This window comes from Petaurus breviceps, unplaced genomic scaffold, assembly GCF_028583685.1.
Source record: "Petaurus breviceps papuanus isolate PSGF00001 unplaced genomic scaffold, PetGlider_PUasm1.0 126, whole genome shotgun sequence".
Classification (NCBI taxonomy): Eukaryota; Metazoa; Chordata; class Mammalia; order Diprotodontia; family Petauridae; genus Petaurus; species Petaurus breviceps.
The window spans coordinates 24,135,295-24,162,869 of record NW_027185655.1 but is presented as its reverse complement, the minus strand read 5'-3'; the positions used below and the strand labels follow the sequence as shown (position 1 = coordinate 24,162,869).

Genomic DNA, 27,575 nt, shown 5'->3' with positions numbered 1-27,575 from the left:
CTAGGATACCATCAAGGATAGTACATCTACAGAGAAAATCATTCTTCTATTTCCCAGAATACTAAATTCCTGAACTCTGCATAAAGTGACTGGTGGTGATTCAGTGCAGGATTCCAAGGGGGCAGGAGATAAGAGCCAAGAGAAGAACTGGAATACTTTGGAGAATACATCAATCTTGAAAGAAAGGGGCTTGAAACCAAGTTGGACCAAGTTTGGTTCCCCTAGAACAGGGGTAGGGAACTTGCAGCCTGGAGGTCACATGTGGCCCTCTAGGTCCTCAAGTATGACCTTGTGACTGAATCCAAACTTCACAGAACAAATTCCAATAATAAAAGGATTGGTTCTGTTAAGTTAAGTTTGGTTTTAGTAAAATGGCCACCCTTGAGGACCTAGAGAGCACAGAGTTTACTTAGTGTGGAGCCTCAGGCCAATTTACCAACAATTCCACACTCCTGAAGAAGGCTGACTGAAATGGACTTGCAGCTCAGTCCCAGGATGTACCCAGTCAGTAAGAGGAAAAAAAGTCAGAAACTGAATAACAGGAAAATAAAAAAAAATGAAATGCCAAAAATTTCAAGAAGAAAGCTCACTAAAAACAGGAAATCCATAAATAGGATCCAAAATCTATAAAGAAGGATCCAAGTTATATCTTCAAAGAGATTACAAAGGTATTTTAATGATATTTTTAAAAAATATTATGAATTAAAGTGAACTAATTTCTAATAAAATACAGAGTCTTTTGGATTTCCAAGAGAACATGAAGCAACACAAAGGTATTCTAGATTAGTTTAAGAAAAATGTATAATGAAGCAAATTTAGCGTGGATATTTGTCATAATTTATAGCTGGAGAAAAATAGCAATTGGAATATTTTTAAAAATTCAATCCTTACTGTACAATTTTTATATAGAAGTGAGAGAATGACTGAATTGAGATTTAAAAAAATACTAAGTTGGTGGAAAATATAGTGGAAATGAAGGAAAATATAAAAACACTTAAAAGAATGCATGGTCTTAATACTAGCAAAGTTTAAAGACAAACTTACACATCTTTGGTTTCGCAGAAGGATATGACGAACTTAAGCACCTGAATATTATTAAGTGAAAACTAACATAAGAAAGCTGTCCAGAATTTCCATATACAGAAAACAAAGCACTAATCTAAAAAAATACTATAGTTCAGCTACAGAAAAATAAAGCAAAATGAAATAGATTTCTAATATCAAGGAATATATAGATGAAATGTAATCATTCTAATTGTAAACAAGAAAGTCTGCAACCATATAGGTGAAAGACTTTCAAATAGAAAGAAAAGGGAATTCCAGGTATTTTAATTATCTTAGGTTACCTCATAGATTACCTAATAATTACCTAATAGAAACCAGAAAGAAATTGTATGGTATATGTCCAAAAGCAAAGGAACTCAGGTTGCCACCCAAAATCACATTCCTCGAAATTTTGAACCTAATCTTCAATTAAAAAAAAATGTTTGTTCAATATGTTCCTTTAAAAAAGAAAAGAAAAACCAGTTATGAGCAGATTTTTCTAATTATAAATATTCCAAAATAACAATTATACAAGAAGGGCAAATAATTACAATTACCAAGAAAATCAATAAATTGTTCCATGTTTAGAGAGCTGTTGGGTTTTTTAATGGAAAAGATGGGATATGGAACTAAGGGTGAAACAAAACAAAAATGAAGAGTTATAAGGTTAAGGAGATGTTTAAAAATTCACAAGGCATAAATGTATAACTTGAATTTAAAGAAAAAAGAAAAATAAAGGTGAGTAGTACAAATGCTTCTAGGGGCCACTGACAATAAGAAGGGTAGTTGTAAGTATGTAGACGTGGAGATGAGATGGCATAAGCAATTGAAAAGGAATGATTTGGGTGAGAACAGTTGGTAAATTGGATTGAATGATTTGGAATACTGGGTAATTTCTATATTGGGAAACTGCTTCTAACCATATTGTGCATTCCTTACAAATTACAAATCCTTGGTATTTCTAAGAGTAAGGCACAAGATTTAAAAAAATAGAGAGAATGAATGTGCCAAGATTCATAAAGGCAATAACACAGAAATGAGTTATAAGAGGAAGTTCAATCTCAGCTCTTCAGAAGCTAGTCAATCCACAAACATTAAAAATTTACTATGTGCCTTGTACTATGATAAGTACTAGGGATACAAAGAAAGAGAATAGTAACAAAAAAAATTAATAAAAACATCCCCTTCTCTCTAAGGTCCTCACATATAATGGAGAAACAACATGGAAATAATCAGGTCCATACTAAGTATATACAAAGTAGGCTGATGGCAATCTCAGAGGAGAAGCTAAGGAGGATCTGAACAGTTCTGTAGGAGGTAGACTTTGAGTTGAGTCATAAAGGAATACAGAGAGGCTGGGAGAGAGAGAGAAATAGAGAGAGAGACAGAGACAGAGAGAGAGAGAGAGAGACAGAGAGAGAGACAGACAGAGAGAGAGACAGACAGAGAGAGAGACAGAGACAGAGAGAGACAGAGACAGAGAGACAGAGACAGAGAGAGAGACAGAGAGAGAGAGAGAGAGAGAGAGAGAGAGAGAGAGAGAGAGAGAGAGACAGAGAGAGAGAGAGAGACAGAGAGAGAGAGACAGAGAGAGAGAGAGAGAGATGAGCAGACATACCATTCCAGGCATGGAAGAAAGCTAGTTCAAAGGTCCAGAAACCAGAGTTGGTGTGTAGGCTGCTGAATCTTGATCATAGAGAACATGGAGGAGAGTAAAGTAGAAGAAATTTAAAAGATAGGACATTGTGAAGGGCTTTAAATGTTAAGGAGACTTCATATTTGAAATAGGAGGTACTAGAGAACCATTACAAGTTATTGGTGTTAGTGCTGGGGGATAGTGAGTAATGCTTGTACTTGTGCCAGAAGACAAAGGTGGAGAGGGGGTTTTTGTGAATCCAAAGTAATTATCTCAGTAAGATATAACACATTTAACCAGGAGTAGAAAGCAGAGAGAGACTCTCCAAGAACAAACACAAATATAGCGAAGGATAGTCACTGTGAGGTCCCATGTACCGTTTACCCATGTGCACCATTACCTTTGTATCTTAAGTTTGAGATCATTCTCCCCAGTGACCTTGAGTGTACTTCCTATGTAGAGAGAATGTTTGGTGACTGCTATTCTTAATATTATTAAAATACATTTTTCTCAATGCAAACTGAGTCTTGCTGATTCATGTTAATGAGAAGCATACCAGTTCAGGTTCATAAACAACAGCGTTAGAGATCTGGTCTATCAGAGTATCCCTGGAACCTTCTGTAGCCATAGAAACCACTCCATGGAGACACAATCTATCTGAATAGGAGTTGGGGAATTAGCCATGAAGAGAGTGTTACATTAGTTCTAGCAATTTTAAGAGAAATAAATTAAAGGCATAAAGAGCTAGAAATAACACGATTGGTCTATTTTTGAAAATAGCTTTAATAAACTTTCGGGCTACAAAATAAACTCACAAAAAACAACAAGGTTAGTACAGAAACAACAATAAGCAAAAGGTAATAACCTTGTAGAAAGAAGAAAATTTAGAATAAAAATTAAAGAAAATTATATAGCATATATCTAGGAGACAATATACTAAACCACACTCATTATTTACATATATACAATTTTTTTAATGTTACTAGAAATAATAAAAAAGAGTATTTTAGTACTAGGGTAATACTCAGTGCTCATGGGTGGGCCATACAAATATAACTTGCAAATTAAAGTCAATTTACATATTTCAGATATTTCAAAGAAATTATCTCAGGGATATTTAATAAAGCTGGACAAAACAGCAGTAACATGCATAAGCCAGAATAAAAGATCTAGAATATCAACATTAACAATAAAACAAGGAAGGGACAGAGAAGATAAATCATTTCTAGACCTCAAGCTCTTTGGGGAAAAAAGGAACTATCAAAGCTATTTGATACTAGTAAGAAAAAAAAAATAGAAAAGTCTTTGACGCAGATTAGTGTAATAGTAATGGAATTTAAAGATCCCCCTGTATTGGCTTAGATTTTGGGTTGAATGTTGAAACCCAGAGCTTGTGAATCCTTCTTGTGGGTTGGACTTGTTGACATAAAAACAGAGAGCTGAACTGGAAAGAGCTGGTGCCATTGATTTAGAGAGGCACAAGCAGAAAGAAGGCCCAAGCAGAGAGAGGCAGGAGAACTTTTGGAAGCAGCATCATGGAGGCAGAGAGAGAAATATGATTACTGAGGATGATTGTTGGAGCTGCCCAGGACTTTTGAGAGCTGCCACCCAGAGCTTCCAAGGACTGAGGAGACATGGCTGTGATGCCAGGATTTTGTCTGTCTGTTTTGATGTTGTTTTGCTAGGGTTGATTTGATATTTTGATTGTCTGTATTTATGATAGAGTTAATAATTCAGCTTAAACTTAGTAATGTCTGTACATACAACTTCCCCTGCATGTTCCCTCTACTTCCACCCCCAATCTCCTTATTAAACATTTACTAGCATAAGCATATATGGTTGAGCTCAGCAGAAATGCTGCAGAAGGCTCTGGTATGACATCATCACCAGAGTAGCAGCTATTAATAACAATAACTGACATTTATATAGTACTTTAAAGCACTTTTGTAAAGTGCTCTATGTCTAAATATTCATTTAATCCTCACAACATTCATGGTTATTTGTGTCCTCCATAAGAAAAAGAATTACCAAAAATGTCTCATAAACATGCCTTGACAAAGATATAAACAAGCAGCAGTAAATTCCAATGAGTACACCTTCCAAGTTCATCCTGACTCCAGGACCACTGCTCTCTCTACTCTGCCATCTAGCTTCCCCTCACTTTTGTTCTTCTTGGGGAGTCTTCAAGTCTATCCTCATTAATGATAATGCTTTCTGATGATTTTAGATGGATACTATTTTTCATTTTAAGGTAAATTCTGTTGCTTCCATCTTTCTAGTGTTTAATTAGGGATGAGTATTATATTACTTTAAAAGCTTTCAGCATCTATTGAAATGATCATACAATTTTATTGTTTTTATTATTGATATGTGTAATTACTTTGATAATTTTCCTAGGAAAAACCAACCCTGCATTCCTGGTATAAATCGCACCTGATCGTAGTGTATGATCTTTGTGACCTGTTGCTATAATTTCCTTAATATTATTTTATTTAACATTGAATATAAGTGAGCAAAATGGCGCTATTAATTCTTTTACTTTTATCTTCATTGGTGGTTTATCCTCCCTTAGCCTTTTTGATACTGTTAATATGATTTTCTTCTTTCTTTTTAAACATCGAATTAACCAAATTGTTTTTCTATTTTTTTCTTTCTTTAAAACTGCTTCTAGTTTTATTTATTATTACAATTAATTGGGGCTTTAAATTTTATTAATATATATATTTTATTTTCCTAACTTCTATTTTGGTATTTAATTGGGGAATTTTAATTCTTTCCCTTGGGTATTTTTTTTTCCATTTCATGCCCAATTCATTGGTCTGCTTTTTCTTTATTTTATCGATGTATTTAGAGATATAAACTTGCCCCTAAGTATTATTTTGGCTATATCCCACAAAATTAAATATATTATGTCATTGTTGTCATTCTCCTTAATAAAATTTTTTATTGTTTCTTTGGTTCATTTTTTGATCCAATTATCCTTTATGCTTAAATTATTTTCCAATTAATTATTTTTGAACTGTTTTATTTATTTATTTATTTTTAGTTTGCAACATTTATTTCCACAAGCTTTTGAGTGTTATAATTTTCTCTCCTCCCCCCATCCCAAAAGAGAGTGTGTAATCAGATACAGGTTCTACATATACATTCATATTAAACATATATTCACATTACTCATGTGGTAAAGAAGAATTCTAGCCAATACATGAACCATGAGAAATAAGAAATGAAACAAAACAAAAAAGAGAGAGAGCAAAGAGTATGCTTTGATCTGCATTCAGACGCCATAATTTTTTTGCTAGATGTGGATAGCATTTCCATCATGAACCTTTTGTATTGTCTTACAACCTTGCATGACTGAGAAGAAGCAAGTCTATCAAAGTTAGTAATCACACAGTGTGCCTGTAACTTTTTACAATGTTCTCCTGGTTCTGCTCCCCTCACTCAGCATCAGTTCATATAAGTCTTTAAAGGTTGCTCCGAAGTCTGCCTGTTCATCATTTCTTATGCCACAATATTATTCCATTATGTTAATATACCACAACTTGTTCAGCCATTCCCCAATTGATGGGTAGCCCTTTAATTTCTAATTCTTTGCCACCACAAAAAGAGCTGCTATGAATATTTTTGTACATATGGCTCTTCCTCCCACTTCTATGATCTCTTTGGGATATAACCCTAGATGTGGTATTGCTGGGTCAAAGGGTATGAAATTATTTATACCATTTGGGCATAATTCCAGATTGCTCTCTGGAAAGGTTCGATCAGTTCACAACTCCACCAGCATTAGTGTTCCAATTTGCACACATCCTCTACAGTATTTGTCATTTTCCTGTTCTGTCATCTTAGCCAAGCTGACTGGTGAGATGTGGGACCTCAGAGTTGTTTTGATTTACATTTCTCTAATCAATAGTGATTCAGAGCATTTCTTCATATGCTTATAGATGATTATAAAAATTTTTCCCAGTTTTCTGCTTCCCTCCTAATTTTCGTTGTATTGATTTTGTTTGTATAAAAACTTTTCAATTTAATGTAATCAAAATTACCCATTTTGCATTTTGTAATTCTCTATAACTCTTGTTTGGTCATGAATTTTTCCCATTTTGGGAATATATATATACCCATTTTGACTTTTTTTTGCTGTACAGTATAAGCTATTGGTCTATTCCCAATTTCTTCTATACTATTTTCCAGTTTTACCAGAAGTTTTGTTTTGTTTTTGTCATATAGTGAGTTCTTATCCTAGCAGCTGGAGTCCTTTGATTTATCAAACAGTAGAGTACTATAATCATTGGCTATTGTCAACATATTCCACTGATCCACAACTCTGTTCCTTAGCCAGTACCAAGTAATTTTGATGATTGCTGCTCCATAATGCAATTTGAGATCTGGTATGGTTAGGCCACCTTCTTTAACATTTCTTTTCATTAATTGCCTTGATGTTCTGGACCCTTTGTTCTTCCATATGAGTTTTGCTATTATTTTTTCTAGCCCTATAATTTTTTTTTATAGTTTATATGGTATGGAATTGAATAAGTGAATTACTTTAGGTAGAATTGCCATTTTCATTCTGCTAGCTCAACCAACCCTTCTGCAACTGATACTTTTCAAATTATTTAGATCTCATTTTATTTCTGTGAAAATTGTTTTGTGATTGTGTTCATGTAGTTCCTGGGCTTCATTTGGCAGGTAAACTCCCAAATATTTTATATCTACACTAAATTTAAATGGAAGTTCTCTTTCTGTTTCTTGCTGTTGGACTTTGTTAGTGATATATAGAAATGCTGATGATTTCTGTTGGTTTATTTTATACCCTGCAACTTTGCTAAAGTTGTTTATTATTATTTCTAGTAGTATTTTTTACTTGAGACTCTAGCATTCTCTAAGCATGTCATCATATCTTCTGCAAAGAATGATAACTTAGTATCTTCTTTGCCTTTTCTAATTCCTTTCATTTCTCTTTCTTCTCTTATTGCTGAAGTTAACGTTTATAGTACTATAGTGAATGATCGAAGTGAGAATGAGCATCCTTGATCTTACTGCAAATGCTTCTAGCTTATCACCATTACATATAATGCTTTCTGATGGTTTTAGATAGATGCTATTTATCATTTTAAGGAAGGCTCCACTTATTCCTATGTTCTCTGTGTTGTAATAGGAATGGGTGTTGTATTTTGTCAAAAGCCTTTTATGCATCTATTGAGATAATAATATGGCTTCTATTAGTTTTGTTGTTGATATAATCAATTATGCTTATAGTTTTCCTAATATTGAACGACCCTCCATTCCTGGTATAAATCCTACCTGATCAAAGTCTATTATTTTCATGATAAGTTGCTATAGTATTTTTTCTAATATCTTATTTAAAATTTTTGCATCCATATTCGTTAGAGAAATTGGTCTATAATTTTCTTTCTGTTGACTCTTCCCAGTTTAGGTTTCAATACCATATTTGTGTAAAATTAATTTTGAATCTATGTTTTCATGGCTGTTTTTGAATGTAATTTTTACTGTATTGTGGTCTGAGAAGGATGCATTTAATAATTATGCTTTTCTGCTGTTCTTTGTGCGGTATTTATGCCCTATTTCATGATCAATTTTTGTGAAAGTGCCATGTATTTTTGAGAAAAGGTCATCTCTTTCTATTTCCATCCAGTTTCCTCCGAAGAGCTATCATTTATAACTTTTCTAAAATCATATTTCTCTCCTTAACTTCTCATTTATTTCATATTTAGATTTATCTAGTTCAGAGATGGGAAAGCTGAGCCCCCCCTATGGCTGATTTAAATTTTCCTTTAAGAATTTATGTACTATATCTGTCTATGTATCTATGTGTCCATGTATGTATGTATGTATGTATGTATGTATGTATGTATGTATCTATCTATCTATCTATCTATCTATCTATCTATCTATCTATCTATCTATCTATCATCTATCTATCTATCATCTATTTTCCCCTTTCTGCTTCTCCCTTCCTTCATTTCCCAATAAATCTTTCTTTCTCACTCTTTTTTTCATCCCATCATAATTAACTTAAACCCATGCCCCTCCCCCTCTCTGTCTCTCTGATATTGATATTACTTTATTGTTTCTGGTACCTTTTGTTTTTTAAAGAAAAATGTAGTTTCCCTTTTTATTTCCTTTAATTAGGTCAATGTTTTCTTTTGCTTTATCTGTGATCAAGACTTTTTAACTTCAGTTGAAGCATAATAGATTCTTCTCCAACCCCTTATTTTAATTCTTTGTGTAACTCTGTTTCAAGTGTATTTCTTATAAACAGCACATATTGCTGGATTCTGGTTTCTAATCCATTCTGCTATCTGCTTTTATTTTATGAATGAGTTCACCCCATTCCTTTCATAATTTTTATGACTTTGTATTCCCCCCATATTCTTTTTATTCCTGATTATCCTTACCTGTCTTTTAACCTTCTCTTTAAAAGTCTATTTTGCTTCTGATCACTGTCTGTCTTTATCAACCATCTTTTCTATCCCCCCTTGTCTTACCCCTTTCTCTTCTACTTCCCTGTCAAGTATGTCAGACTTCTGTACTTAACTGAGTGTGTATGTTATTCTCTCTCATTTAACCCATTCCAATGAGAGTCAGTTTCAAGCCTTTCCTGTCACCTCATTTTCCCCTCCACTGTAAAAGCTCTCCTTGCTTGCCTCTCCTATATTAAATAATTTTCCCCATTCTGCTCCTCCCTTCCCTTTTCTCCCATTAAGTCCTTCTTTCTCACCTCTTCATTTCATCCCATCATAATTAACTTATACCCATGCCTTTTGTCAAAATATACTCCTAAATGCTCCAATAATAATAAAATTCTGAGGAATTGCATGTATCACCTTTCCCTATAAGAATGTAAAGTGTTTTATCCCTTTGTTTTTTAAGATAACCTCATCACAATCAACTCACAGCCATGTCTTCTGTCTATGTCTGCTCCTTCTCACTTCCCTAATGATAATGAAGCTCTTAGGGTTTACAACTACCATTTTCTTTTGTAAGAATACAAACACTCTAACCATATTGAATTACTTGTGTTTTCTCTTTCATGTCTTTTTATTCTTCGTTTGAATTTTCTGTTTGTATCTTACATTGTCTATCCTGTTCTAGTCTTTTCATCAGGAATTTTTGAAAGTCTTCTATTTCTTTGAATTTCCATTTCCCTGCAGAAGTATTATACTTAGTTTTTCTGAGTAGATTTTTTCTTAGTTGTAATCCCAGCTCCTTTGCCTTCTAGAGAATTATATTCCAAAACCCCTATTCCTTTAACAGGAATACTACTAAATCTTGTGTAATCCACACTGTACCTCCATGATATTAGAATTATTTCTTTCTAGCTGCTTACAGTATTTTTCTTTAAACTGGGAATTCTCAAATTTTGCTTTAATATAATAATGTAAGGGAATCAAAGAAGAGAGAATACTACTCTTCAATAGTCAGGATGTGAAGGAACCAAATCTTGCTTTTCTATTTGTGAATATATTGTTTTATTTGGGAGAATTACCATGGTCATTGTTTTCAGTCTTGACTTCTTCTTTCTTCTTCTCATCAGTCATGGAAAGTCCAGGTTTCTCCTCAGCTATCACTTTGCAAAAGAGGTCCCAGGAGAGTCTGGTACAAGGGAAAAGGGAGTGGGGTGCAGGGGAGAAGTAGCAGCAGCAAGAGCAGAAAAAGGAGGAGGAAGATGATGACAGTAATGGTGAGGAAAAGGAGAAGGAGGAGGAGAAAGCATCTGTGGACGTCATTCTAGCAAAACTTAAATTATTTTTCCTCGATTTAATGTTCAGGTTATTTTTCCAGTGATATTTCATGTTTTTTCCTTTTTTATTCTTCTGACTTTGTTTTATTCTTAATCTCTCATGGAGTCAATAGGTTTCACTTGCCCAATTCTAATTTTTAAGGAATTATTTTCTTCAATTAATTATTTTTTTTTAAGCAATTGGGTTTAAGTAACTTGCTCAAGGTTACAAGGCCAGTTATTTCTGGGTGTGGTGCTAAGTATCAGAGCCTGGATTAGATCCCAGGTCATCCAGACTTTGGGCCAGTACTCACTGTGCTATGTGGCTGCCCCACTCTTCTTCAATTAATTTTTGTGCCTCTTTTTCCGTTTGGCTTTTTTCTATGCTTAAGTTACTATTTTCTTCAGTGTTTTTTGTGCCTTTTACCAACCTGTTGATTTTCTTTTCATAATTTTCTAGAACAGTTCAATTTTCCCCAATTTTTCCTCTCCCCCTCTTATTTTAAAATCTTATTTGAGGTCTTCTAGGCATTCCTGTTCAGCTTGTGTCCAGTTCTCATTTTTCTTTCTTGGAGACTTTGCTTGTATCTGTTTAGCTTCATTTTCTTCTGAATTTGTGTCTTGGTCTTCCTTGTCACTGCAGTGTCAATTTTTTGACTGATAACTTTGTGTTAAAGTTGGGTTCTGCTCCTGGGGTGTTAGTGGGGAACTATTCCAACCCTCAGGTTATTTTACTGCTATATTCAAAACTAGTCCTGGGAGTCTACAAGTTTTTGGTGTTTACAGGGTTGCATGAACCAATTACCATTGTGTTCACTACTGTCCTGATCTGATCAGTGGTCTTTACCTAGGAAAGGCCCTTGAATCTCTGCAGGTGCAGGTGCTAGCACTCTTCTTGGTGTTGAAATTGTGACCAAATACCCTGATCTCATGCAGCTGAAAGCAACAGTGTTTCTCTCTGCCCTGAAATTGAGACCAGGGTCCTGTTCTCTTTTGAGTAACCACAAGTGCTCTTCTCCACCCTATATATGCAACCATTAACTGCATTTGCACAAGGGTCCTGCACATGCCAGTAAATTGTCTCATGTAACTTCTTTTTGATCATATGTTGGACCCCCTGTACTGTAATGCCAAGCAAAGGCAACTTCCCAAGGTTCAGAATACCAGCATAGGGGCTCTCCATTTTATTCAGTGACAAATTAAGAACAGAGAAGATGACATCGTTCAAAATGCAGCATTTACTAAGTGTGATTCAATAATCTCCAAGTACTACCCCACCCCAGGACCTTCCACTCATTCAATCAATTACAAAGTCCCTGTTCTAAATACTACTCCACCCCTAGGCTGTACCTTCATTTAGTCCACCACAAAGTCCCTCTTCTCAAATGGAGATTAGTTTCCAATCATAAGTAAAGTACATTCATTTGTTCAACCATAGAACAGAAAAAGGTCAAAAGTTCCCCACCTCTGGATTACAATTGAATCTACCCCAGAGTTACAAGTTTAAGCACAGCACTTAATACCCAAATGGAGGTCTTTTCTTCATCTTGACACTAGGCGAGTTCTCAGCAATCTTTGTTCCTGGGAAGACAAGGCTTAGCAAGGCCACAAGATACACCCCCTTACCTTCTCTCAGCTAAGAGCTCCCAAAACTTCTGCTGTCTCTGCCTTGTGCTGCTGGTGTTGCTTCTGTGTTGAAAGACCCCATCACCACATCACAGATCTCTCTTCCTGATTCCCTAAATTGTCTTAGGCTGGAAAAATATCTCAGCTAGACCTTTTGTTGGATCTATCACAGTAGAATTAATTCTGAGACATTATTTTAAGGTTGTTTGTAGGGGAAAATTGGTAGTTCAGTTGAATTGCTGTCTCTATTCCACATCATGACACCACTCCAGAGAAATAAATTCTAATAAGTTCACGCAGGCTCTGCCTAGTTTGTTGTATTACCATAGGAAAATTTCTTTACAGGCTTATTTTTTTGGACTTTAATCAGCTTATTTTCTTAATCTAAAAAGAAAGGAGTTGACATGTGATTTCTAATATCCTTTCTACACTATGATTTTATGATGCTGCTAAAATAATGTCAAACTCTATAACTGGCATGAACCCCTGTTTTAATATATTTTAGCCCTTCAAAAATCCATGATTTCATCAATTCATATTCTCTGTCTAACTTTAGAGAACAAGCTATTTATATTAGCCAATGATTTCATCAATTTTTTTTTTTTTAAGCAATCGAGTTTAAGTAACTTGCTCAAGGTTACAAGGCCAGTTATTTCTGGGTGTGGTGCTGAGTGTCTGAGCTCGGGATTTGATCTCCAGGTCATCCCAACACTGGAGCCAGTGCTCTTACTAGCTGAGTCACCTGGCCGACCCTAAGCAATTGGGGTTAAGTAACTTGCTCAAGGTTGCATGGCCAGGTGTTTCTGGATTTCATCAATTTCTGTGAACAAAAGCAAGGAAACAAAAACAATCATTATTGACCATCAGTCAGCTTCTATGAACATAGAATCATTTAGTTCCTATTCACGGCCTTTTTGCTTTTGGGGAATTGCCCCATTTGTCATGACTTTTGAGACCCCCTCTCCATCATTTGAAGCATAAGAGGGTGACCATGGTGGGAACTTCAAGGGTTTTTATTTTTTTTTATTAAAACATAAGTATTTTAAAGGTAAGTATTTCTGGACGATTTGAAATTTAGAGGAAGGCAATGAATTAACATTTTGCAAGAAGATTTGACATTATGCAAAGAAGGTGCCCACAAAAGGTTCAAAGACTTGTTCTGACACCCGTAATGTTTGACAAAATTGATTACTTCAGTCTTTCAGAGTTAATTTTAGGAAGTTAATTAACATTCTGTTATCCATTGCCCTTTAAGTCAATAATGGGATGCTGGGAAAAATTCTCCAGTACTAAATATATCAAAGCCTGGCTTAATTAAATCAATTTCAATTTGACATAAATGTGAAAAATGTTTAAAAAAATGAAAGAATGTGAATTAGCTGATTTTTTAAAAAATGTCTTTACATTCCAGTAATGACCAAGTCATACTATATTAAAATGGTAAAAACTAACCCCCACCACATTTGATGGCATGTGCACATGTAGACATCATAACGGAAAAGGTTAAAAGGCACCTGGGTTCATCCAGTTGTAAAAGATGTTCAGAGAAGGGGGAAAATGGAGACTCTGATTGTAGAAATGAAACAGAATTTGAACTGTGTATTTATGTGGCTTATTGTGGAAAGATATCTCAGCTCTGGGGTTCAAATGGGTCGTGTTAATTATTCATTTCATATTTTGTGAGTTACTAACTCATTAGCCTTCCTGGGTGTCACTAACTCACTACTTGAATGCTGCCAACACAACCAAATTCTCCAGTTCAGCTGGTTACTTTCTGAAGCCTCCTTAACATGGAGAATCTTTGCCTTTTTGGAACCTGTCCTCACAATAAATGTGGGCAACTTTCTGGCAGATGCAGCAAGGAAGTCTTCCAACAGAATGTCCTCTGGGGGCTTGCCAGAGAGTTAACCTCCTCTGTGCCATATGTTTGTCTGAAACAAATCCAGCAGCCTTTTGGAATGCAAATTCTAATGATGGGAAAGAAATTGGGTAGTGATTGAACCCAGAGGCTTGGTTAGATTTTGGGCAAAGGTGCAAGGAGAACATGCAGCTAAGCAGAAACGGAAAAGAATACATTTCCCAAATGGAATAAATAAAAAGGATGTGCATGAGTGATGGTCATCCCTCTCATGGCAATACTCACTCCATTGTTAATTTGAAGGGTATATTAAAAGGGGGAATTTTTGTGTAAGGACCAGCAAAAAAAATCCATAAAAGGACCTTTAAAGGACCCTCTTAATCTGACTACAACCTTTAGGGGCTTTTGATCCACTTTGAGTCATTAATCAAACCTCATTGACTAAAATCTCCAAAAGTGTTTGAGATCCCCAGAAGAGAGATAAATATCTCTGTCATTTCTCTGTGTAACATAATAAAGTTGGATGTCTCTTTCTCTTATATCTTTGTTCACTCTCTACACAGCTTCATCTTCCCCTCCCCTCAAAAAATATTATCCAGATTGCTAATATTACCCATAAAAAAGGGATTAAATGTTCAGTTTTATTATATTATAAATATATGATACTTTTTTGGACCATTTTAAAAGATAGCCTTGTGTCAAAAACGTGAAGGGAGACATGACTCCTGATTGGCTGAGAGAATGCTAAGTGGTTTAGAGACTTAACTTCTAGAGATAGACTTTGAGATAGGACGTCTTAGGAGGTAGGAAGAGAGAGGGAGAGGGAGGGATGTCGAGAAGGAAGGAGAGAGGGAGAGACAGACAGACAGAAGGGGGAGGCAGAGAGAGAGAGATGTATGCAAACTTGTAAATAGTAGTTTGGAGTCCTCAGAGTATGCAGATTTGTGGCAGCAATGCTGTAATGCCAAGCAAAGGCAACTTCCCAAAGTTCAAAATACCAGCATAGGTGCTCTCCATTTTATTCAGTGAAAAATTAAGAACAGAGAAAATCAAAATATAGCATCATTCAAAATACAGCATTTCCCAAGTGTTATTCAATCAATTACTACCCCACCCCTGGACATTACATTCATTTAATCAATCACAAAGTCCATCTTCTGAATACTACTCCACCCCTAGGCTTTACATTCATTTAGTCAACCACAAAGCCCCTCTTCTCAAATGGAGATTAGTTTCCAAACATACTGAATGTAAATGAATGTAAAGTACATTCATTTGTTCAATGACAGAGAACAAAAAAGTCAAAAGTTCCCCACCCTTGGATTATAACTTAATAGACCATCTACCCCAGAGTTACAACAAGCTTAAGCACAGCATTTAATACCCAAAGAGAGGTCTTTTCTTCATTTTGACCCAAGGCAAGTTCTCAGCAATCTTTTTGCCTGGGGAGACAAAGCTTAGCAAGACCACAACATACATTGCCAGTATCTTCATTAATTCATTCTCTGTCTGCAGAACAGTCTCAGGAGCTCTGAAAAAAAAAAGTAAGGTTCCATTGCCTCTGCAACAACAGCACTGTCCTTCACCAGTGGACAGAATTCACTCTCTGTCTGCAGAACAGTCTCAGGAGCTCTGAACCAACAGCAAGGTTACAAAGTCTCTGCAACAACAGGACTGCCTTTCACCAGTGGACAAATCTGGCAAAACAACATCAAAACAGACAAAGTACTAGCGTAACAGCCATGTCTCCTCAGTCCTTGGCAGCTCTGGGTGGCAGCTCTCAAAAATCCTGGGCAATTCAAACTGGCCCTCAGCAATCTTCTCAGTCTCTCTCTGCCTCCAAGATGCTGCTTCCAAAAAGTTCTTCTGCCTTTCTCTTTTCTTTCATCTCTCTAAATTTACATCACCAGCTCCTCCTAGTTCAGCCCTCTCTTTTCATGTCAACAAGTCCATCCCACAAGTGGGATTTACAAGCTCTGGGTTTTAACACAATCAAACCAAAAACCAAGCCAATACAGGCAGATCTCTAAATGCCATTACTATTAGAAATGCACACCAATCATGCATTTTGATCTTTAGCACTGTAAATCTAGAGACTATTGAGAGGAATTCTCTTTCCTGGATTGAGGTGAGATTTTATCTCATTGTCCAAAAAGCTAATTCAGCCATGTGTATTCTTTGGTACGTTTTAATCTACAAAACTACTCTGATTTCACCAGTGTCTTGGTAAGAAGGGAATTAAATTAGTGATTGTTAGATATAATCTACCCTTCCCCTTAAGGATTATTAGGAAAGCAGTGTTTGTCCTGAACTATATTGTTTTAGATTAGAGATATTTGAAGGGTAGCAGTTAGATACAAGTTTAGCTTGCTACCTATTCTATAAATCTGAAGGAAGATCACCTCATCCAGTCTTGAAGGTTCAACTAGACCCCACCTGTACCTCTACCCAACTAGACTACCAAGTGCTGGCATACCATTTCTTCCACTCTCTGATAAGTGGGCTAGAACTCAGATTATATCCATGCCACTTCTGAGCAACAACCATTTATTTAAACAGCCCTATGCAAGTGAAATCTCATGTAGGGAATAAGGGTAGAATGAAGAAAAAGAGAAATGGGGGAAGAATGGGAAGTAAAGTTACAGTTTGATAGATACAGCTGCAGTCATGGCCAACTATTCATTCTGATAATTGCAAAAAGAGTTGCTTTTCCCTACTGCTCATGGAAAGGAGGGCAAGTATGAAAGGATCAGTTACTTGGAGCTATAGGACAAGGAAATTGTTTTGTGGTGGGGGAGGAGATGTGTGCTGAAGCACCTGGGTTAGTTCACCAGTCATAGCCTACTCCAGCAAAAGCTGAAGGAGCCATTATTCTGTTTCTCTCTAGAAGGGAAAATGAGGTAGCAGAATACCAGAAAAATCCAGTACCTGTCCACATGGTCTCAAAACAGATGACAGATTCCCCCTATACTGACTCCTCTCATGTGTTTTTCCCATAAATCATCATAGTCTGTTCCAGAAGTTCAAGTTCTTAAAATGACAGTAGCCTGTGGACTCTGGGGTGGCATCTGCTAGAGTGTCTCATCTCCATGGTAACACAGGTTACACAAAGAATGAGGGGAAAATGTTGATGTTATAAGATTAATGATAGGTAGAATGAATAACATATTGTTAGGAATGAATCTACAATTCAATGCTATCATTTGAAAATGATTACAAATATTGAAATTACATAAAAGAACCCTTATTTCTCCAGCCACATACTTTGGAAGTATATTTAAATGTAATTCATTTCTATTCTTATTCATTTTTAGAAAGTACCATATATTGGCCTTACTTATTGACAAAAAGTATAAAAAGTAATCGACTTATTGTATATTGTTGGAAATATTATAAAAGACAAAATGATATTGGTATATTAAAGGAAAATGACAATATTGTCATGAGACTAAGGCTTTCTTTATTCCTTTCTATAGAACAATTGAAATTGTTTTAAAATTTAAGGGCAATAATTACAACCCTAAAGTATTGACAGTCTCAATGAAAAATAGTATTTAGAATGCAGCAAGACATGAACAAATGAAATCTTTTAATATTCTTCTGTTGAAAAAGCAGAAAGATAGCAATACTAACTTCTTTTTTAAACATAGGATCAAAGTTCTAGAGGTGGGTTGGACTTTAGATAACTGGTGTCGTTTCTATAGATTTAAGTTTTGCAAATCACTTCACATAGTTAACCATTTGATGTGGGAGGCCACTTAGTCTTTCAGCCTCACTTATAAAAAAGAAATCAAGGCTTTATTTCTGCAAGATTTTGAGTTACAAATTTTTTCCCTGTTTTTCCCCCTACCCTCCACCCCAAAATAGCAACCGCACTGAATTTCCCCTCCTCCAATCTGCTCTCTCCCATATCTTTTATTAGTCCTCTATTCCACTGAATGACCATGTTTTCCCCTGAAACATAATACTCAGTTTTGGTGGGTAGGTGACTCTTGGTTTTAATGCTAGCTCCTTTGACCTCTGGAATATCATATTCTTTTTTTTTTTTTAACATCAGTCAATCAACAAGTATTTATTGAGATCCTACCATGTGTTGGGAGAGTAAGGGGTGATCAAGGAGAACTAGCACCTCTGGCATAAGGGCTTGTTGAGCCCTTTTCAGGGCTGCTTATGCTCTTTGGTGTCCACTTTCACCCAAGTCTAACCCATGGCGCCAAGAAGTTGTAGCGTGTATAGCAGCCCCACCCCAGTTAAACCAGCTCTGCAGACAGGCTAAACCAGGTTGAGGATAATTGACAGGCCTCAAAGCCACTGGTGATTTAGTGGGACATCTATCTTAAGCATGTTAAGACTTTTCCCCAGTGCAATGGGAGGATGAGAGCAATTTGTTCCAATAGCCATGAAGAATGCTGAAGTAGGAACTGAGGAATATTTGGAGTTTGGGAGATGCCAAGGTCATCCACTGCCTCTCAGGCCATCACCATTCATCTTCACTTTTGTCCTGCCACTGAATTTTGATGACGCTTCTCATGCCTCTCTTGCTTCTTGTATTTGAACATCAAATTTTCTATTCAACTCTGTTTGTTTAATCAAAAATGCTTGAAAATCCTCAATTCCACAGAATGACCATACTTTCCCCTGAAACATGATACTCAGTTTTGCTGGGTAGGTGACTCTTGTTTTTAATCCCAGCTCCTTTGACCTCCGGAATGTCATATTCCAAGCCCTCGATCCCTCAGTGTAGAAGCTGCCAGATCCTGGTTTATCCTGATTGTGTTTCCACAATATTCAAATTGTTTCTTCCTGGCTGCTTATAATATTCTCTCCTTAATCTGGGAATTCTGGAACCTGGCTATAATATTTCTAGGAGTTTTCTTTTGGGATCTTTTTCAGCAGGTGATCGGTGGATTCTTTCAACCTTTATTTTGCCCTCTGGTTCTAAAACATCAAGGCAGTTTTCTTTGAGAACTTCCTGGAGGATGATTTCTAGGTTCTTACTTTGGTCATGGCTTTCAGGTAGCCCAATAATTTTTAAATTATCTCTTCTGGATCTATTTTCCAGGTCAGTGGTTTTTCCCACGAGGTATTTCAAATTGCCTGCTATTCTTTCATTTGTTTGGATCTGTTTTAAAGCATCTTGATTTCTCGTAAAGTCATTAGCTTCTATTTGCTCCAATCTAATTCTGAAGCCATGATTCTCCTCATTGAGCTTTTGAGATTCTTTTTCCATCTGGCAAATTGGTTTTTTTAAGGCATTCTTCTCCTCATTGCCTTTTTGAGCCTCTTTTGCCATTTGAGTTAGTCTATTTTTTAAGGTATGATTTTCTTCAGTCAGGCTGTTGACTCTCATTTCGTAATTTTCTTGCATCGTTCTCATTTCTCTTCCCAATTTTTCCTCCACTTCTATTATCTGCTTCTTCATGTCCTCTATGGCCTATAACCAGCTCATGTTTTCCTTTGAAGCTTTTGGTGCAGGAGTTCTGACTTCACTGTCTTTCTCCTGTTCCATGCTTTGCTCCTTTTTTGTTCCCAAAATAGGAGTGTAATGTTGGAACCTTCTGTCTGCTTTGTTTCCTTTGCCTGGTCATGTCACCCCTCAGTCAATTGACCCCTGGGCTTTTTTCCACAGTAGGATTCTGCTACCAGACAGGGGAGCTTGGTTTTCTCAGCTGCCGAAGGTATTAGATGGGTGCCCTCCTTGAGGTCTCCACATGCTCTGGCAAGCTGGACACACACCCCAGACACTCCACCCTAGGATGCAATCCAGATCCAAACAGGTTAAAGCAAGAGCATTTACCCCTCAGAGTGGTGCTTGGTCCCCCTACACTCTGCAGGCCAGGAGCTGAAGCTGCCACATGGTGCTGGCTGGCTGTGCAGGTGTTCTCAGCAGCTTCTCACCCTGGGGGAAAAAGCCAAGCACTCCCAATTACTGGGTTCCAAAGTCCAGAGTGTACTCACCTCACACTTTGTCCTTCACATCTATGTGTTGATAAATCTGGAAAAGGCCACAGCTGCTGCTGATCTGGAGTCCCTCCAGCCAGTGGCTGGTCAGGCCTGCCCTGGGGCTAAAGCCTCCTCGTGGGACTGGGCTCACTTCCAGAGCACTGGGCTGGCCGATTCTTGCTGGCCTGCTGTGCTGTCCTTAGTGGGAGGTTAGCTTCTCTGTGTCATTTTGTGGGTTCTGCAGCTCCAAAGTTTGTTTAGAGTCCCCTTTTTACAAGGATTGGGGAAGGTGACACGGAGGCGTGGGAAAGTCCTGCTTCTATTCCGCCATCTTGACTCCACCCCCTGGAATATCATATTCTGAGGGCTCCGATCTCTTAATGCAGAAGCTGCTAGATCTTGTGTTATCCTGATTGTGTTTCCACAATACTCAAATTGTTTCTTTCTGGGTGGTTGTAACATTTTCTCCTTGACCTGGGAAGTCTGGAATTTGACTATAATATTCCTAGGAGTTTTCTTTATGCAATCTTTTTCAGGAGGTGATTTGAAGATTCTTTCAGTCTCTATTTTGCCTCTTGTTCTAAAATATCATGGCAGTTTTCCTTTAGAATTTCTTAAAGGATGATTTCTAGGTTCTTTTTATGATCATGGCTTTCAGGTAGCCCAGTTATTCTTAAATGATCTCTCCTTGATATATTTTCCAGGTCAGTGTTTTTTTCCAATGAGATATTTCACATTGCCTTCTATTTTTTCATTTGTTTGAATCTGTTTTATAGCATCTTGATTTATCATAAAGTCATTAGCTTCCATTTGCTCCAATTTAATTTTGAAGGAATCATTCTCTTTTGAAATTCCTTTTCCATCTGGAAAATTCAGCTTTTTAATGCATTCTTCTCCTCATTGGCTTTTTGTGCCTCTTTTCCGACTTAAGTTAGTCTATTTTTTAAAATGTCATTTTCTTTAGTCAAGTTGTTAACTCTCTTTTCATGATTTTTTTGAATCATTCTCATTTCCCTTCCCATTTTTTCCCCCACTTCTCTTACTTGATTTTCAAAATCCTTCTTGAGGTCCCCCATGGCCTGTTTCCAATTCATACTTCTTTTGGAAACATTGGTGCAGGAGTTCTGACATTGTTCCTCCCATTCCATGCTTTGATCCTTTTGTCCCCAGAAAAGGATTTTACAGTCTGTTTGTTCTTCCTCTGCTTGTTCATGTTGCCAATCAATTACTTGATTTTGAGCTCTTTCCTATGGTAGAAGTTTGCTTTCAGAGAGGAGAGCTTTGTTCCTAATTGCTGGGTTTTTCACAAATGTTGTAAAAGGTCTGATGAGGACACTCTCTCTACAGAGGGTGTCTGTAGAGAGAAAAAGACACTGGAAAACTGGCATTTCTTGCCCCAGGATCACTGCCCAAGAAAGTGACACAGATCCAAGCAGGTCAAAGCAAGAGTGATTACCCTCTGAATGGTGACTTGGTCCCCCTACAATCTGTAGTCCAGGAGCTCCTGAGGCAGCCACACAGCAGACACTGTAGCCAGTGCCACTGTCCCTCCACCTCCTCTTGCCCTGGGGGAAGGGGCCAACCTGCTCCCTTTCTTTCCAACAGAGTTCCTCACTGACCTTTTGCTTTCTTTTTGGTGTTTATGGGTTCAAAAGTCTGGAAACCTCCTCAGCTGCTCATGAGTTACTCTCCTGAAGTCTATTCAGGCCACCACTGCCTCCCTGGGGCCAAAAGCACAAGGCTTAGGTGGGACTGCGCTCCGCTCCCAGCGTGCTGCAATGAACCCTTCTTGTTGGCCTGCCAGGCTGCATTCAGTAGTAGATTTGTTTCTTTCTGTCTCTTTGTGGGTTCTGCAGCTCTAAAATTTGTCTCGAGTCATATTTTATAGGTATTTCAGGTGGTTATGGGTGTAGGTCATGGAAATTCCTGCTTCTGCTTTGCCATCTTGGCTCCAACCCCCATGCAACTGCTGGTAGGTACTTATTACTACCCTCTTTACAAAAGGTGAAAATTAAGACTGAGAGAGATTAATAAATTTCCCCATGGCCACATGACTAGCAAAGTTCTGAGCCCTGACTTGAATTCAAGTTTTCTTGACTCCAAGACCAATACTTTAATATGTCACCTAGCTTATGGCCCACAAACTCACTTCCCATTACTAAAATAATTGTAGTACAAAGGGTTTATTTACAAGTCTTTTTATTTCATTAAATATTTGAATAGAGAGTAATGTATTCTTGCCATGGAAACATTGAGAAACCACTTCTGGGCTGATTGGGGCTAGGTACTTAATGCATATATGTCAAACTGTTAAATAGAAGTTGTCAAAGTGTAAAGCCAAACATGAGCATCTCTCCAGAGATCTGCTGCTGTGAATAGCTTTAAGGTTTTGATCACATAATATAGTGAGCTTTCTATTTATTCAGCAGTAAACTAAAGCAAATCATTCACAGAAACCAAAATACAGCATTCACAATGATGTAACATAACAACTTATCACTAAAGTGGCCACATACTTTTAAACAAAAGATATTCAGGATACAAAATACAAAGGTTTTCCACCCCTTAGTCACAGTGTTTTAATCTGTCTGTCAGATAATCTTCATTTTTGATTGGAAAATAGCTTCCAATTATCCTTAACTCAGTCATCCTTAAGGGGTACAAGGTACAATGTACAAAGTTCTCCCACCCCTTGGTCACAGTAAATCATGATCTTTTCAATCAGCACTAAGTACCCAAGGGGAAACCCTTTCATCTTGTCCCAAGGCTGTTTCCCAAATTCCATGATTCCTCTTCCATGGTCCCAGATCTTGCCTGAATTCACCCAGCTGTCACCTGGATTCACAGGCAGATAGCTCTAAGCTCCTTGTCCAGTTCCCTTTCCATATTGAAACTCAAAGTTATCATTCCACCACAAGTCCTTTTCAGTTTCTCTTTCTGGGAAGACAAAGTTTAACAGAGCCAAAACAACATCCGTACACATTGCCAGCACCATCATCAATTCACTTTCTGCCTATAAAATCAACACCGACCCACAAACAACGTCTGAGAAATCAACACAAATCATCAAGTATAGTCCCAGGACCTCTGAAAACATCAGTAAAACCTCCCTCCAAGACTTCTGTAAACAGACAACAACAAAATCCTCTTTCAGGGCTTCTGAGCCAGCAGTAAGGTCCCAGGGCTTCTGTAACAACAGCAATGTCCTCTGTCAGCAGACAGAACTGACAAAGTAACATCAACACAGACAGACAAAGAGCTCTTCTCAGTTCTTCTCAGTTCCACCTTTATAAGTTCTCCTTCCTGTCCCATCCTTCCTGTAACGTCAGCAAGTTTCTCCCACCTTCAGATCCCAAGGGGCTCAAACAAGGTGCTCACCACTTCTTTGCTTGCCATTACACAAAAACACAGCTTGAGGGCCACAGGTGATGAGACTGCAATACTCCTCATCCATTAAGATGGGACACACACATCTTGGGATACATACACTTTTGACAACATCACAGAAGACAAACCAAAATGGAAAAGTAGCCAGGATCCAAGGGTCACATTTGAGGATCTAGAGTGTCCCATATGATCTTGAGGCCACAGGTTCCCCACCCCTGAATTACCAGATTATATTAAAATATAATTGGGAAATATTTCTCAAAGTAAATAAAAGCAATAAAAGACTGATAACATTACATTTTAATACTAATATGAGGCTGGCAGGTCTCCTTATGTCTACATTAACACCCTCCCTTTTTATATTTGTTTAACATCATAGCTTTAAATCACTAAGGATTTGGTTCACTCTTGGGAGTAAACATTTTAGAATTTACTATTAACCATTTAAAATGCTAGGTATTTGATGTACAATATGAGTCTCTTATTGGACAGGTAATTGATTTATAGATACATGTAGCAGCAAGCACCCCAGCATCCCCAGGGTGGCTGCCAACATAGGTTCTTAGATCTGCTTTTCTAAAGGAAAGAAACTCAAAATGGGTTAACAATATCACTTTAATCAATCAAATATATCATTTACCTAGTTCAGGGGAAAAACATCAGCACCCTGAACTTCAGAGTATACAGACAGTTTACAAGCAGACAACAAATACAAAGAAACATATCAGCAGACAGGCCTCCAACTGTCTAACTATTACATCCATACCTAGTCAGTTACCAGAGAGGGAAGTACCAACATTTGGGTTTTCAAAGCTGGGGGGGCTCAATGGCTGCCCAGAGTCTCTTCTGGTCAAATCACAGAACACTTCTCAAAGTGAGCCCCAAAACAAAGCCCCACATCAGGGTTTATATAGCCTTCTCCTGGCTCAGAGAATGTCACAACCCTCTTGACCCACTGCCCAATCACAAAGTATCTCCTGAAAAACAAGCCTCAGGCCACAGGCTCCAAGTGCACTTAAGCCTATCAAAGGGCCTAGGGGCAGGGAAGATCTCAAATTCCCATTCCAATGACAATACAAAGAAATGCTAAACATAAAAGACAGTAAGGGCAACATACTTAAAAATAGGATTCAATAACAGCTTATAATTATAATTACTGTTAGAATCTGTTGGTAGACTGATGCTTAGACTTCATCAGAATACAAGGCACTTTTCAGGATTGGAATTAGGTATTTACTTTTAATATTGGCTCTTAACAGACCAAAAATTGCTGGTGCATATCTGCTGATATAATGGATAGTTTGGGGCCATTTCTCTTCCTTGTGAGTGTACTCTTAAAAATCACTGGGTTAGATTCTGTGGACCACTCCTCTGGTCTTCCACTTGGAGTCAGGGCCTCTTGTTACTGCTCAAAGATTACCAAAAGATTGGACATACCCATCTTGGGATACATACACTTTTTTGTGTGGTTTTTTTTTGGATGGCATTTGGGGTTAAGTGACTTGCCCAAGGTCACATGGCTAGTTTTGTGTGTGTGTGTGTGTGTGTGTGTTAAGTGTCTGTGGCTGGATTTGAACTCAGGTACTCCTGACTGCAGGGCCTGTGCTCTATCCACTGGGCCACCTAGCCGCTCCTATACACACACTTTTGACGAGATCACAAAAGACAAACCAAGATGGAAAGGTAGCCAGGATCCAAGGGTCACATTTGAGGATCTAGAGTGCCCTGTGAGACCTTGAGGCCACAGGTTCCCCACCCCTGAATTACTAAAATGCTTCATGTTTTCCTACATGACATTTTTTAAATCAACTATATTTAAATTCCAACATCCTCCCCCTGCCCTATCCATCTAAACTCATTCTTTTATTTTCATTCTGAAATATGAATTTCCTGTCTCCCATCTCAGCTCTTTTCACATATGTCCTGTTTGCCTAACTAATTTAGATTGGATTAGACAATTTGAGTCTACAAGGCTCATGCTATGTTGTAATGTAATACCAAGCAAAGGCAACTTCCCAGGTTCAAAATACCAGCATAGGTGCTCTCTATTTTATTCAGTGACAAACCAAGAACAGAGAAGATCAAAACAGGACATCATTCAAAATACAGCATTTACTAAGTGTGATTAAATAATCTCCAAGTACTACCCCACCCCAGGACCTTCCAATCATTCAATCAATTACAAAGTCTCTGTTCTAAATACTTCTCCACCCCTAGGCTATACCTTAATTAAGTCCACCACAAAGCCCCTCTTCTCAAATGGAGATTAGTTTCCAAACATAAGGTCAAAAGTTCCCCACCCCTGGATCACAATTGAATCTACCCCAGAGTTATATCAAGTTTAAACACAGCACTTAATACCCAAATGGAGGTCTTTTCTTCATCTTGACGCGAGGCAAGTTCTCAGCAATCTTAGTTCCTGGGGAGACAAGGCTTAGCAAGGCCATAAGATACATTGCCAGTCCCTTCATGAATTTATCCTCTGTCTGTAGAACAGTCCTAGAACCCCTGAACACATTAGCAAAGCCCTCTCCCAGGATTTCTGTAAACATACAACAAGAAAATCCTTCTTCAGGGCTTCTGAACCAACAGAAAGGCTCCCAGACCCCTGCAACAACAGCACTGTCCTTCACCAGTGGACAGTATTCATTCTGTCTGCAGTACAGTCTCCAGACCCCTGCAACAACAGTACTGTCCCTCACCAGTGGACAGTATTCACTCTCTGTCTGCAGGACAGTCTCAGGGCTTCTTAGCGAACAGCCAGGTTCCAGGACTTCTTCAACAAAAGGACTGTCTTTCACCAGTGGACAAATCTGGCAAAATAACATCAAAACAGACAGACAAAGTACCAGCAAAACAGCCATGTCTCCTCAGTCCTTGGCAGCTCAGGGGGCAGGTCTCAAAAGTCCAGGGCAATTCAAAGCGGCCACCAGCAATTCTCTTAGCCTCTCTCTCTCCACGAGGTGCTGCTTCCAAAAAGATCTTCCGCCTCTCTCTAGTGTCTCTCCAAATCTACATCACCAGCTCCTCCCAGTTCAGGACTTTCTTTTCATATCAACAAGCCCATCCCACAGGTGGGATTAACAAACTCTGGGTTTTAACACAATCAATTTGAAAACCAAGCCAATACAGGGGAATCTTTAATTGCCATTACTATCACATATGTTTGTACAGCAATAAACATATTGGCATGTTTACATACATTAAATATTTCTTTTTAATACTAATTAAAAATGAAAATGAAATATGATAGTTTGAGCAACTATTAAGAATGAAGTGAACCGGATTGCTATTAAAGGGAGGCAGCATTTTATGAAGAACATCTTTAGAGTGGCTTTTTACTTTTTTTTGTTTGTTTTGCTTTTTGTTTCCTTGGTTTTTTTTTTTTTTTACAAATTAGAAATATCAGCCTGCTGAAAGTAAGAACGAATATAGTTTAATTTTAACTCTGCATTATAAAAATTGTTCTCTCTAAAAAACTCATAAAACATATGGAATTTCAATCACAAAATGGGGAAAAAGAGGTGCAGAGGAAAAGTATGACAACTTGGTCACATAAAAATCAGTCATCATGATGCAGAGGAAAAAGGGATGTGTCTATATACCCAGAGGACCTGGCTTCAAATCTTAGGTTTGCATAACCTCACATAAGTTACCTAAATTTCTGAGCTTCCACTTTCCTCTCTGTTAAATTATGAGGCTATATTATATCAGACATTCTTAACCTAAGGTGTATAATTATTTTTTTTAATATTCTGAAACCTATTTCATTATAATTGGTTAACTCTAACCTTTTGCATTTTAAGCATTGAAAGACATTTTTCTCAGGGACCCATAGGCTTTAACAGATCGCCAAAGGGGTCTATGACCCATAAAACCATCTGGATGAAGTGCTCTTAATTGTGGAACAATTCTAAGATTGTATGATATCAGCTAATCATTTTCTAGGAGATAGAATTCTGTTTCTGTCCCCACTCCCACCACCTACTTTCCAAATTGCTTAAATTATTCAAATGATTAATGATATTGTATTGTTGTCTAGCAAGGTCTGTCTCTTCTTTCCTCTTTCTTTCCTTATGTTATCCTTATCTTTGTGTATCCTGCATTTCCTGCCCCTGGTTAGTTTTGTCCTTGTATTCTCAGCATTGAATATGTGCCATGATAGGTATTTAATACATATATGCTGAACTTTTTAAATCCAAAGTGTCAAAGACAGAGCTTGAGGGCCAAAGGTGATGAGACTGCAACAATCCTCATCCAGATTAAAATATAACTGGGAAACATTTATCAAAGTAAATAAAACACAATAAAATGCTAAGAATATTACATTTTAATAC

General features: G+C 37.4%; 1 long non-coding RNA gene across 2 annotated transcripts in view; it reads left to right on the top strand.

Moving 5' to 3' along the window:
• The window catches only part of LOC138169645 (uncharacterized), a 198,861-nt gene that overhangs the window by 69,449 nt on the left and 101,837 nt on the right, over positions 1-27,575 (top strand). The gene's annotated exons all lie outside the window — the stretch shown is intronic.